The sequence below is a fragment of the Leucopleurus acutus genome, assembly GCF_964270905.1.
Source record: "Leucopleurus acutus genome assembly, chromosome: 1".
NCBI lineage: Eukaryota > Metazoa > Chordata > Mammalia > Artiodactyla > Delphinidae > Leucopleurus > Leucopleurus acutus.
Window position 1 is genome coordinate 124970863 of NC_139142.1, and position 15270 is coordinate 124986132.

Genomic DNA, 15270 nt, shown 5'->3' on the forward strand with positions numbered 1-15270 from the left:
GGCCACCCGGGCTCAGCGGCGGCGGCGGGAGAGCGGCCTGGGGGCGGCCCCCCGCCCGGGGCCGGCGTGTGCGGAGGACGAGTGCGCCGCCGCCGCCGCCGCCGCCTCCTCTCACTCCTTCTTCTTCGCCGCCGCCGCCGCCACCGCCGCCTCAGGAGCTGCTGACAGGGGAGGCGGGAGGCGGGCGGCCCGGCCCTGGCGGCGCACTCACAGCGCCCTCTGAGGATGAGGTCTGCGCTCTCGCCGCTCCCGAGTCGCAGACACAAAAGCCCCCAGCTTAGAGCCGCCTGCAAAACCCGCTCTGGGGCGGGCGAGGGACGTGGCGCGGCCCCGCGGCTTCCCCGCCCCGAGCTCCCCAGCCCCGCGCGGGGACGGACTTTGGGGGGCGGGGGCCGCTGCCTAGTCCCGCGGCGTCTCCTGCCGCCGCCGCCGCCTCGCGCTCCGCCTCGGCCCAGCCCCCACGGCCCGCGCGCGCCTCTCGCTCCACGCGGGGCTAGCGGGCCCGCGGCCCTGGGAGCCGGGGCGGGCAGCGCGCGCCGAGGGGCCGCCCCGCCCAGCCCCGCGCCTACAGGCGCCCGGCGCTCCCCCGCCGCCACCGAGCCAGAGGACGCTCAGCTCGGCGGCCGACGCACCCCGGCCCGGCTTCTGCGAGGAAACTGCATCTCCGAACTTCTTCGGAGGCCGCAGCAGGCATCTTGGCCTCGCGGCCAGGGATCTGAAAGAGGAATGTATGAGCCGAGCAAACTTTGTACGCGGGAGCTGGAGAGTTCTCGGCGGGCAGGCGGGCAGGTGGAGACCCAGATTCCCCGACTATGTGTCAGTGATCTGGACACCTGTTTGTGGAATGCCCCAACTGCAAGTTTTAACGACCCGATTCTTCAAAAAAGAGCGATGCGTAATTAATACAAGAAAGGGGGATGGGTGGAAGCGGTGAGGCGCCGGGACCTGATGTAGACGTTAAATTTTAGGAGAAGGATCTCCCCGCCCCCATGTGATTGTAGATTGTATTTGGTTACTGATTCCACATCCATCGTTTAGGCTGTGTGACCTGAGGCAACTTAGGTAACCTCTCTGAGTCTCAGATTTCAGATCTTGAAAAGGCAGTGGGGCTACATCCCTGAGGTCTCTACTATCTCTGACATTCTTTGGCTTACTTTCATGAAACTGTTCTCCCTGTTTGTTAGGTTTCCAGTTATCCTACTAAAGAGAATCTGTAGGTGCAGAGTCTAATCTTCAATCAGGTGAGACTGATTATTTTGATCCAGAATCACTGAGAAGCACTCATTAATCATATGAGGGCTTAGAACTAACTACAAATAGGAGTCTCTTCCTTTCAGAGACAAGACCCATAGAACTCATTCACTTGCACATATAATGTCAGAACAGATGTAAACATGAAGCCAGTGTTACAGCCTTAAGGGCTACGTGACAGACAAGCACCACAGCAGAGGAATCAGCTTTAAATGACAAGATATGGTGTGACCATGGGACAAGTGTTATCCTTTCTCATTTAATAAGTTTTGGGGGAAATTCGTAATTTGAAGATTCAGACTAGGACAGGTTAGGGAAATTTTTACAGAAGGCACGTATAAGGAGAGCTCCCCCCTCCCCGCTCCCCGTCCCACAACTAGAATGTAAGCTCCATGCGGGCAGGAATTTTATCCAGTCCACAATTCTTTGTACCTAACAATGACTGGCAAGTGTTCAAAATAAATTTTGTTGTTGAATGAATGCATGAATAACAGAACTGGAAGTGGCCCTTGGTCAACGGATTGACAGGGTTTTGGTAAGTGTGATAAACTCAAGCGAATGCTAAGTATTGGATCCTCACTTTACCTCACAGGGTCACTGAGAGCAGATGTGAAACCACTTTGAAAAATATCAGGCAGTATGGAAGCGTAGAGTTTTATTACATGATCCTTAGTGCAAGAAAAGTCGTTGAGAAAAATCATTGCTAAGAGATTTTGAATTCTTTATTGTATTCCCTAAAGCTAGAGACTCATAAATAATATATAAATTGAAGAGAAACGAATTGGCCTCTTTTTAATGATTCATCAAGAATAAAAAGACCATCTTACTTGGCCATGGATTTTTAGATCATTTGGACTTCCAAATCCTGACTATTTGCCACATATCAGCATTACCTGGAAAGCATTCTAAAATTTCAGATTCCCAAGGCCCTCCCCGGTTGTACTGAATCAGAATCTCTGGGAATGAGGTCTAGCAATCTGTCTTTAAATGCTCTCTAGGTGATTCTACAGCAAAGAGCATCGTGCGTTATCCTCCTTATGTTCCCAGTATGACAATTCCTAACAAAAATATCCCTTCACTTTGCTGTTGTACTCTTTATCCGTGGGTCTTGGATATGAGTTCCAGTTATGAGTATGGTTCTCTCATACGGAGAGATGCAAGTAAAGGGCCTACCCCTCTACTTAAAAGTACATGCTCGGACTTCCCTGGTGGTGCAGTGGTTAAGAATCCGCCTGCCAATGCAGGGGACACGGGTTCGATCCCTGGTCGGGGAAGATCCCACATGCTGCAGAGCAATAGCTCGTGTGCCACAACTACTGAGCCTGCCTGACACAACTACTGAAGCCCGTGCACCTAGAGCCCGTGCTCTGCAACAAGAGAAGCCACCGCAACGAGAAGCCCACACACCACAACAAAGAGTAGTCCTCGCTCGCCGCAACTATAGAAAGCCCGCGCGCAGCAACAAAGACCCAACACAGCCAAAAAAAAAAGAAAAAAGTAGTACATGCTCAGTCATGCCTAAACCACAGTAGAATGCACAGCTTAGTCTAGAGCAGGGGTCAGTAAACTTTTTCTGTGGAGGGCTAGATAATAAATATGGATTTGGTAGGCCATGCATTCTTTGTCACAACTACTTAACTCTGCCATTATACTAGGAAAGAACCGTATGTGAACAAGTGGGTGTGGCTATGTTACAACGAGACTTCATTTACAAAAACTGTGTTGAATTTGACCCATAGGCTGTCATCTGCTGACCCCAGACTAGAAACTGGATCATGTAAAGGACTTTGGAGCTCAGGAGGCAGGCCTAGGCTGCAGATACAAATAAAGGAGACATTACCTAAGTCTGGATAAACTCACCCAACACCAATGAGAAATGAGAGCCAAGAACAGAATCCAGGGAAACACTGACATTTTAAAGGGTGGACTGAAATAGAGGAGCTTGTAAAGGAAAATGAGAAAGAATGAAAACAAAACAAAACAAAACAAAAACAAAAACCAGGAGTGTTAGGGCAATCAAGAAAAGGGAGAAAAGATCAACATTTTCACATGCTGCAGAAAGAAATACTCATTTCTATCATCACCATCCTTGGCCTGGAGTCTACTCAACCTTGTTTGCTTATATTTTGAAGTATTTTATAGTCTTTGCTTTTAATATTTTACATCTCAAATTTTACCTGTTTATATTGTGCAAGGTAGCATAGTGGAGCTTTTAAACATAAAGATGCTAATATAAGTTGGTTTAGATTAACATGCAAACGTTTTTTCAGAAAAAAAATATTGCTATAAACTCTATTTTCAAACTTAAAATCATAGATTTGTTTCAAGTTGAATAAAAGTAAAACCCAATTCTAGATATTTGGAAAATTTGCAACATTGGTTTGAATGCTTTCATGATATAATTGAAACCATGGTCAGTTTAGCAACCTCTGTACGTTGGTTAGCCACATCCAGGAGCCCTTCGTTGACAAATATAGATGGGCTATTAAAAGCTCAATGTTGAGGGAATCAAAACAGCACTCTTTGGGGGATTGTTTGAGTCAGCATTCAATCAAAACACAAAAGTCATACAGTAATTTGAACAGGGTAAGTTTAATCAAAGAATTCTTAAGTACAGCAGGAGGTTGAAGTAGGGAGGGATTGGATAGTAAGGAGTAAAGAGAATGAGAAAAGCAGATATAAGGAGGAGCTACTACCCTTAAAACTGCGATAGAGCCCCCAGAGAAGAGGGCCCTCCCTCTCCAGGCTAAGATCCTGAACTTATTGGAGACAGTGCAGCCGTGCACTGAGGGGAGTCCCCGTGGAAGCTGCTGGTTCCTGGGTGCTGCCTGTATTGCGGGATCCTGGCACTGGATAAGTTGCCAGTGCTGCAGCAGCCAGACGCTGGAGGAGGCATGCATGCTGAAAGGAGCCTACAAAGAGGAGCAACTGGGACAGAAAGAAAAGCCCCTTCCTCCTGTAATCTCTCTCCAGCACCCTCTGCTGAGAAAGTATAACATCATGCTAGTTGGCAAAGGAAAAATAGTTAAAGTGTTCAGCTTCATTTATGGAGAACAGGCAATGAAGGGTAAATTGGGGTTGAGAGACAATAAATTGAGTTTTGACACAATAATACTGTGTACTTTAGGCTAGCAAAGCTCCCCAAGTGACCTCATAGCAACAGCACCTTTGGTTGTGGAATATGCTCTGTCGTGAGATGATGCCTTCCAATTTTTTGCTGTCTTGCCCTAAATGTATATTTATTTTCTAGGCTATGAAATATGGGGCAAAGTTACACTTCAAAATACCCTTGAGCTCATTCTCTCTAGCCTCTTATATCCCATCCATCACCAGATTCCATAATTTTTACCTCCTAAATATTTCTCAGATGTGTCCATTCTTCTCTCTCTCTCTCTACTGCCACCACCCAAGTCTAGCCATGATCATTTGTCTTTTTCCTAGACTAATATAATAATCACTCAGTAGTTTCCTCCATATCAGCCTTAACTTCTATTTAATCCATTTCCTGCTCTGTAGCTAGAGTGCTCTTTGTTTTTTAATTTTTATTTTGAGATATAGTTTAACAGGGAGTCCTGTGCATTCTTCCCTCATCCTCCGGCAATGTTAACATCATATACAACTGTAGTACAATATTAAAAAGCAAAAATTTAAATTTTAAAGAAATTGACATTGGTACAATCCATAGAACTTATTCAGATTTTACCAGTTATACATGCATGGGTTTGCGTATATGTGTGTGTGTGTGTAAGGCTATGCAATTTTATCACAGGTATAGCCTCGTATAACCACCACCACAATCAAGATACTTTACTATCAGCACAAGACTCCCTGATAACAAGACTCCCTGGTGTCATCTCTTTACATCCACCCATCCCCTATCCCTAACCTATCAGTGGCTGCCACTAATCTATTCTGCATTTTTATAATTATGTTATTTCATGAAGGTTACACAAATGAAATCACGCAGTATATATCCCTTTGAGATTTTTTTCATGTAATATAATTTCCTTGAATTTCATCCAAGTTATGGTGTGTGTCAATATTTTGCTCCTTTTTAACTACTTAGTAGTGTTCCATGGTATGGATGTACCACAGTTTGTTAAACCATTCACCCGCTGAAGTACTACATGGGTAGTTTCTACTTTTTGGCTATTATGAATAAAGCCATTATGAACATTCATGTACAAGTTGCTGTGTGAAAATAACTCTTCATTTTTTTCTGGGAAAAATGCCCAAGAATGCAATTGCTGGGTTATATGGTAAGTCCATTTTTAGTTTGAAGGAAATGCCAAACTATTTTCCAGAATGTAGAGTGCTCTTTTTAAAACACAAATCTCATCCTGTCATCACTTTACATAAAACTCCTCAATGGCTTCCCACTGCTATTATAATTAAGGCTAAATTTTTTTTTTCCTAAACACAGACTATAAGGCTTATACAATGATTTCCACTGATTTCTCCAACCTCATCCTGTGCCACTGCCCTTGCTCTTTATGCTCACGGGCCTTTTAAAAGTGTCCTCCAGGGACTTCCCTGGCGGTCCAGTGGTTAAGACTTTGCCTTCCAATGCAAGGGGTGTGGGTTTGATCCCTGGTCGGAGCTAAGCTCCCACATTCCTCGTGGCCAAAAAACCAAAACATAAAACAGAAGCAATATTGTAACAAATGCAATAAAGACTTTAATAAATGGGAAAAAATGTTTCCTCCAACATTCGCCTGCCACAAGGGCTTTGCAAATGCTGTTTCCTCTTGCAGGAATGCTCTTTTCCCTACTCTTACTCTAATTAACTCAAACTCTAATCTTTCATTCTCAACTCAAGTATTTCTCTCATCAGGGAAGGCTCTCTCTAGTCTACGTCAGATTCTCTTTTTTCATGTTGTTTGCTTCATCACTTCTCTCAGTTTGAAACTACATATTAATTTCTGTGACTATCTGATTACATTTTGTCTTTACCTCCAGACTTTAAAATTCATGAGAGCAAGCGTTGTGTTGATTTTTGCTGGCACATATTAGGTGCTCAATAAACATTTTTTGGAATGAATGAGTGAATTATATACTTGCTAAGAATTCAGTGTCGAAGTCTTAACATTCTATAATTTTGTCTATCGATTATTTAAGATATAGTAACTACTCTAAAGCTGGGGGGAAAAAAGATATATTAACTACTCATGTTCAAGGTGGTCAACTAAGTCATAGATTCTTACAGCCTAAAAAAATTTCAGTCATACAAAGTTTAGACTAATACATTCTGAAGTATATTATTTCAGACTAAGACATATTTCGAAGTATTCCTACTTGATAACTGTTATTGAAAAATAACAAAGGAAATGATTGATAGAGCATTTGTAATTCTTATAAAATATTAAGGAGGCTTGCAAGACAAGAAAGGGGACAAGTGTCTATGTAGCTCTTCATCATGATTATTGTTTGTCATATGAACTTGACATACCCTTTGCAAATAAGCACAAGACTTGAGTTTAACATAATCAAGGAAGGTCCTCAATCTTTCCTGGGGCAGCGTGGTTAAAACATGGTTGCGTGAGGTGCCTCCAGCGGGGCACCTGTGTTTGATCTTCGACTCTAAAGACATAGTGAGTCACATACTTCTTATGTGACAGCTGATAAGCCAATATGGCAAAGTAATGTGGGAGTTTTGCCTTGTTTTGCTCTGTTTCTTACAGCAATGGGAAAAGAGGCAGATTTTTTTTTCAGGATATAAATACTGCCAATATAGGCAGACTGCAACACTGTGGGTGCTTGAGAAATTTTTTAAGAGCATGTGGGAATGAGCAAGATATGTGCTTATTTCTGAATGAAACACAGCAAGGCAGGACTACCTAAGAAACATGACAAATCTGGGTGTTAAAACAACAAACTGTAAATATAAAACAATTTTATGAAATCTCTTTTAAAAGACAGAAAATGTGCCAATTTTAAGCCTTTTTAGTTTGTATGTGTGTTGGGAGGGAAAGATTGGAAAAGGGGAGGCAAGATAATGACAACTTTGCACAGTAACATTTCTTTGAGTCCCCCCGTTTTTTTGTATCCAGAATTTTTAATGAAGATATAATTTATATATAAAACTCACCACTTAAATATGTGCAATTCGGTGTATCGTATATTCACTTTTTAGTATGTATTAGCATATTCACAGAGTTGTGCAGCCATCGCCACTATCTAAATCTGAACATTTTCATCACCCCGAAAAGAAACCTTGTGTTGGTCCCTATTGCACCCCTCCACCCACCTGACCCCTCTTAGCCCCTGGCCACTAGTAATTTTTTTTTTAATATTTATTTTTGGCTGCATCAGGTCTTAGTTGAGGCATGCAGGCTCCTTCGTGGCGGTGCTTTGACTCTTGGTTGCGGTGCACAGGCTTCTCTCTAGTTGTGGTGTGTGGGCTCCAGAGCACTCTGGCTCTGTAGTTGTGGCACACAGGCTTAGTTGCCCCGCGGCACGTGGGATCTTAGTTCCCCAACCAGGGATCGAACCCGCGTCCCCTGCATTGGAAGGCGGATTCTTTCTGTTCTTATAAATTTATTTATTTATTTTTGGCTGCGTTGGGTCTTCCTTGTGGTGTGCGGGCTTCTCATTGCGGTGGCTTCTCTTGTTGTGAGCATGGGTTCTAGGCCCGTGGGCTTCAGTAGTTGTGGCTCACGGGCTCTAGAGCGCAGGCTCAGTAGTTGTGGCGCACGGGCTTATTTGCTCTACGGCACGTGGGATCTTCCCAGACCAGGGCTCAAACCCACGTCCCTTGCATTGGCAGGCGGATTCTTAACCACTGCACCACCAGGGAAGCCCTGGAAGGCAGATTCTTAACCACTGGACCATCAGGGAAGTCCCCTAATCTACTCTCTGTCTCTATGAATTTACCTACTCTGGACATTTCATGTAAATGTAATCATATAATATATGGCCTTTTGTGACTGGCTTCTTTCACTTTCCATAATGTTTTCAAGGTCCATCATCCTGTATATGTATCAGTGTTTCAATTCTTTTTATAGCTGAATAATATTCCATTGTATGAATATATCAGAACATTCACTTCTGAAAATTTTAAATTATTTTCAAAATTACAGAAGAGGTACAAGAATAATAAAAAGAACTCTCATATATATCCTTTACCCAAATAAAGTAACATTTTGCCTCACTTGCTTATTTGCTTTCTTTCTTTTTTCTATCTCTACCCTCACACATTATTAGTGTTGCTATTATTACTTTCTGAATCATCTTCTGAACCATCATACCCCTCTACCCCATACTTCAGAATATATTCCCTAATAATGAGGTAGTCTCTTACATAATCAGAAAATTATGATCAAATTAAGGAAATTTATCACTGATAAAATACTATTATCTAACATACCATCCATATTTATTTAACCTTATTCATTTATTATTTTTGGCTGCATTAGATCTTTGTTGCTGCGTGTGGGCTTCTATGTTGCGGTGCGTGGGCTTCTCACTGCGGTGGCTTCTCTTGCTGCGGAGCACGGGCTCTAAGCACGGGCTTCAGTAGTTGTGGCTCGCGGGCTCTAGAGTGCAGGCTCAGTAGTTGTGGTGCACGGGCTTAGTTGCTCCACGGCATGTGGAATCTTCCCAGACCAGGGCTTGAACCAGTGTCCCTGGCATTGGCAGGCAATTTCTTAACCCTGCACCACTAGGGAAGTCCTACTGTCCATACTTAAATTTCACCAATATTCCCAATAATATCCTTTATATCAGTTTTTTCCCTCTGATCAAAGATCCAGATTGCATATAACTATCATGTCCTTTTGGTCTTCCTCAGTGTGGAATAGTTCCTCAGTCTTCCCTTGTCTTTCATGATGTTGATGTTTTTAGAGTACAGGACAGTTGTTTTTGCGTAATGATGCTCAGTTTGGACTTGTCTGATTTTTTTTTTCAGGATTAGACTGATTATTGCATTCCTGGCAGGAATAATGGATAAGTGAGTCTGTGTCCTACTCAGTGTATCACACCAGGAGGCACATGATATCAATTTGTTTTATTATTGGTGATGTTAACTTTGATCACTTGGTTAAAATGGTGTCCAATAGATTTCTATACTATAAAGATATCATCACTGTAAAGTTAGTGAGTACTCTCTGGGAAAATAATTTGAGACTATATAAATATCCCTTTCCTCATTAAACTTTCATCTACTAGTTTTTCCATTAGTTGGTGATTCCTATCTGAATCAGTTATTACTATCATAGCTGCAAAATGGTCATTTCTAACTCTGCCATTCCGCTACATTTCTTACTTGGCATTCTAGTGTAAGAAAGAGCTTGCCTTTCTCCTTTTTTCCCTCCTTCCCTCACCTCCTTTCTTTCTTCTTTCCTATCAGAATACATTTATTCAAAGGGTTATAATAGTAATTCATTATTCATCTTAATACTCAATTTGTTCCAGATTTGGCTAATAGGAGCCCCTTTGGGTGACTCCTGTAATCTTTTGAACATATCCCATAATTTCTTGAGCTATCACTTACTTTCTGATGCAACAAGGTGTTCCAGGATCGAATACCGTCTCTGCTCCAGCCCTAGGATACACAATTTCCCACAAGGAGCTCTCATTCCTTCTAGTGGGAAATGGTATTTAGAAAACAAACTCTGAGTGCTTGGTGTGCTCTTTGCCACTAAACTGTCACTGCTTCTAGACTCTTTTTTGGGGAAAAATGCAGTTTCATATGGTGCATCTAAATATATTAAACCATGAATTCATATCAATACATATGAATACCTATAATTCCAAACCAATTTCACATGGTTCTTCTTTGCCTTTACTGTTTCCCTTCTTGTATCCTTCTTTTCCTAAAATGAGAACCCTGGTTCCCAGAGTTCCCATTTTTATTACAGCTTTTGTTACAAAATAAGCAAAATGTGGAAGCACAGCTTTCATTTCTAAATTCAAAATTATATTAACAATGCATACACATTATAAGCATGTGCACTCATGTATACATGCACAGTTTGAGAGTACACGGTCATTCATTTGAATGAATTTTAGTCAGGCTCTCTTTCCCTCAAATGTCAACCTCACCACCACTTGTTGCTCCACTATTATTTTGATGTCTCTTCACCATGCTTTTGGATTGTAAAATTGCTCTGGTTTGAAAGAGTTATCTATTAAAATGTATATTACCTAGCTCTAAAGGCTTTACAATTGGTTTATACCTTACACAGAGATTAGTAGATAGCTCTTATAAGGCTGAGCTGGAGGGAACTGGAAGTGAAGAAGGGTGAGAAAGAGAACGGTGAGGATTGGAGGAAGTCAGGGAGGATCTAATAGAACAAAAGGCTATTTTCCTAATTATCAATTTTCTTTAGTTTATATTGATCTGAATATATGTGTAAATACATGTAAAAGAGAATCAGTACGTATACTGGTTAAGTACTCAGACACCTGGATCCAGGCTGCCTGACTTCAAATCCTGCTTCTACATTTATTAGTTGTATAATCTTGGGAAAGTTCCTTGACCTGTCTGTGCCTCAGTGCCCTCATCTGCAAAATAGGTACAATAATAGCATCTACTTCATGGGGTTGTTGTGAAGATTAAATGAGTTAATGTACATAAAGTGCTTAGAATAGTAGTAAGTGCTATATAGAATTCTACTGGGCTTTTTGCAATCAGGTCTTTAATGTTTTGTTCATTTATTTGTGTTTTGTTCATTTAGATTAGGTAGGCATCCAAAATTATCTTTTTCATATGGAAATTTCTGTGAGAAATCCTATTAGGATTTTCATTTGAATTGCCTTAAATATATAGATTTGGGGTTTTTGACATTTTCAAGATAGTGAATGTTCCTATCCATAAACATGGGCTCTCTCCTTCTTTAAATAGTTCTTCAAATATGTCCTTCAATAGAGCTTTATAATTTTCTCTGTAAAAGTCTTACACGTTTGGTATGATATATTTTTAATCGTTAGTTATTGTTGATTTGGTAAATTATACCTTTCTTTAAAATTACACATTGTAGGTGTTTGTTACCAATAAATAGGAACTCTATTGTACTTTGTATTTTGATCCTATACCCAACAAGCTTGCTTAAATCTTCTGTTTGGACCAATAGTTTGTCTATAGATTTTTCTTGGATTTCCTATGCAGACAATCACACCATATGCATGTAATGACAGTTTTGTTTCTTCTTTTGCAGTTCTACCTACTAAACTAGCTCATGGGGGAGCAGTAATGCTTTCAAGGTTCATCAATGTTGTAATATGTATCAGAACTTCATTTCTTTTTTATGGCTGAATAATATTCCGTTTTATGGACACACTACATTTTGTTTACCCATTCATCTGTTGATGGACACATGGGTTGTTTCTAACTTTAGGTTATTGTGAATAAAGCTGCAAATAACACTGGTGTACAAGTATCTGTTTCAGTCTTTGTTTTCATGTTTTTGGCTATGTACCTAGAAGTGGAATGTTGGCCCATATGGTAATTCTACATTTAGCTTTTTGAGGAATCCAAACTGTTTTCCACAATGGCTGCACCATTTTGTATTCCGACTAGCAATGTGTGAGGTTCCAGTTTCTCCACATCCTTGCCAATATTTATTTTCCTTTACAATTTTGTTGTTTTTATTATAGCCATCCTAGTAGATGTGAAGTGGTATTTCATGGTGGTTTGATTTGCATTTCTCCAATGACTAAGGATGTTGAGCATCTTTTCATGTGCTTGTTAGCCATTTGTATACGTCTTTCGAGTAATGCTGAGCTGTTTGTATATTTTGGAAATTAAGCCTTAACAGGTTGTTATCATTTGCAAATATTTTCTCCTAGTCCATAGGTTGTCTTTTCGTTTTGTTTATGGTCTTCTTTGCTGTGCAAAAGCTTTTAAGTTTAATTAGGTTCCATTTGTTTATTTTTGCTTTTATTTCTATTGCCTTGGGAGACTGGGGCCATTAAGTTTTAAGTGGCAACAACATATAGGAAGATTTTTTTTTATCCAATTTTTAAAGTAGGAGTAGTTTACTTTTTTTTTTGTAACTACAGGTATAATTGTATTTTTCCTACCATATTACTCTGTTTTTTTTCTCAGCATTATCTTTTGCTTTTTTCCCATCTGCTTCACTGCCTTCTCTTAAATTGATCATGTATTCTTCATTTCCTTTTCCACCTAAATTAGCAGACTTAGAAATGATACATTCTATTTCTATTATTTTAGCACTTAATCTTAAATTTTAACATAGTTATTTTTAAAATGAATGATAGAATACTTTGGCTCTGCTCATTTTTCTTCTAGTTTTATGGCTCATTGTTGTCTAGTATTTTAGTTTTACCTTGTTTTAATATAAAACTAGTTAGTAGTATTTTTGTTTTATATAGTCAGTGTTGATTTACCCACATTTCTCTCTTTGCTCATCATGGATTTTTTTTTTTTGCGGTACGCGGGCCTCTCACTGTTGTGGCCTCTCCCGTTGCAGAGCACAGTCTCTTTTTTTTAGTATATCCACAGAATTGTCCAACCATTATCACAATCAATTTCAGAACATTTTCATCTCTCCAAAAGAAATCTCATATCCACCAGTGGTCATTTCCCATTCACTACAACCTTCCAGTCCTATGCAACCACTGATCTACTTTCTGTCTCTATAGATTTGCCTGTTCTGAACATTTCATACAAATAGAATTATACAGTATGTTGGGGTTTTTGACTGCTTACATTCACTTAGCATTAAAAAAAAATTCACCCTTGTTGTAGCATATATCAGTACTTAATTCCTTTATATTGCTGAATAACATTCCATTAAGTTAATATACCACATTCCATTTATCCAATCATCAGTTGGTGCATATTTGGGTTGTTTCCATTTTGGGGCTATTATAAATAATGCTGCTATAAATATGCCTGTACAAGTTTTTATATGAACATGTTTTATTTCTCTTGGGTATATATCTAAGGAATGAGATTGCTGGGTCAAATGGTAACACTATGTTACTTTTTGAGGAACTGCTAAACTATTTTCCACGGTGGCTACAGCATTTTACATTCCCACCAGCAATCTATGAGGGTTCTAATTTCTCCACATTCTTGTCAACACTTATGATCTGTCTTTTTGATTATAGTCATCCTAGTGGATATGAAGTGGTATCTCACTGTCTTTTTGATTTGTATTTCCCGCTTATTGTTGCTTCTTCTCATATCTTCCTTGTGTATTATATTTCCTTCTTCCTAAAGTATATCCTTTATTGTTTATTTAGCAAGAGTGTGTGTGTGGTAAATTCACTCATATCTGTATCTAGAATTATGTTTACTTAACCTTAACATTTAAATTATAATTTATCTGGTTACAGAACTCCACACTGCAGTTATTTTTCTTTGTGATGTTTTGAAGATATTATCCCACCATCTTCTTGCTTCTTTTATTGAGAAATCTTCTTAGTGCAATCTATTTATCATTTTTTCCCCTATAACTGCCTTTAAGTTCTTATCTTTGGCCTTGATGTTCTGAAGTTCACTAAGACATCTTGGTTTGGATTTCTTTTGTTTTTTGTTTGTTTTTTTTTTTGCGGTACGCGGGCCTCTCACTGTTGTGGCCTCTCCCATTGCGGAGCACAGGCTTCGGACGCACAGGCTCAGTGGCCATGGCTCACGGGCTCAGCCGCTCCGCGGCATGTGGGATCGTCCCAGACCGGGGCATGAACCCGCGTCTGCTGCATCGGCAGGCGGACTCTCAACCTCTGCGCCACCAGGGAAGCCCTGGATTTATTTTTATATTTTTAGACTGAGGTTTATACTTCCTGAATCTGAGGATTTCATAAATTAGTCATATTATTTTTGAAAATTGTGTAGCCTTCATTCCCCTTCATTTTAGAATGACTGTCAGATGTATATTGAATCTTCTGTTTATCTCTTTTATATTTTCTGTTTATCTATTGTGCTGCAGCCTGGATAATTTCCTCACATCTATCTTCCAGTTTTAGAATATACTTTCAGTGTATTTGATATGCTATTTAACAGATTTTCAAAAATTCAGTGACTTTTTTTTAAATTTCTGGGAATTCCATTTATTTCTTTTTTTTAATGTACTTTTCTTTTTTTTAAATATATAGTTTATTGTTCTCTAATATTTCAATTCTTTCTTTCATGTCCTCCACAGTCAGCACAATATCCTTTCAAGAAGTTCCTGTTCTGTTTTTCAGTTCCCCTCCCAAATTGGGAGTTTTTAAAAAATAAGAATTCAGCTATCTTACAGAGCTTGTTTGGGTCATATTTTACCTGTTATTTCTAGATTTTTTAAGTGGAAGTGTTTTCAATATTTCTTAACCATTTTTTATAATATTAAAAAACCAAAAATTTAACCTGAACTAGAAATGTGTCTATCTGGATGACCCATAGCTTTTAGGCTATTTAGTTCCTGAGGTGAGCAATCATCTACTGGAATGGGAAAATTGTTATTTCCTTGTTGCTATTCAGTAAATGTCAGATGAAAACAATTCTTAGATGCGTTAAATAGGCTCTATTCCTACTGCTTGGAGTAGACTCTATGATCATCCCATCCCAGGATATGAAAGCCATCATTCTATAAACTCAAAGTTTTCATTTTCTATCACCCAAAAGTGAAGAGTAAAAGAAAACATTTTTATTTCTTTTTTTAACTAAGGAAAACTTTTATTTAAACTGTGCAATCAATCAGTATTTAGACAGCAGTTTTATAAACATTTTGGCATTTAAACTTTTATTCATTTTTGGCATGACCTGTAGGATAGTATATAAACTATCCTGGGGAGGGGGAAAGTACTAGGCAATGCTTACTATGATGCTAGAAAAGGAAAACAAACCCACATTATTAAGCAAAATATGTTTTAAGAAGACATTAAAAAGGTACATTCAAAATCAAGGTAAACATTTGCTTTCTTCATGCAATGGAGTTCACAGAGCTGATCCCCTGAGTCAAGTATAAAATTAAAATAGCTCAGCTCTAGAGTCCATTAGCTAGTCTGCAAATGCTGCCCTTACAAGAAAATTGTATACAGAGTGAAAGGATCCAGAACACCCATAATATGAAA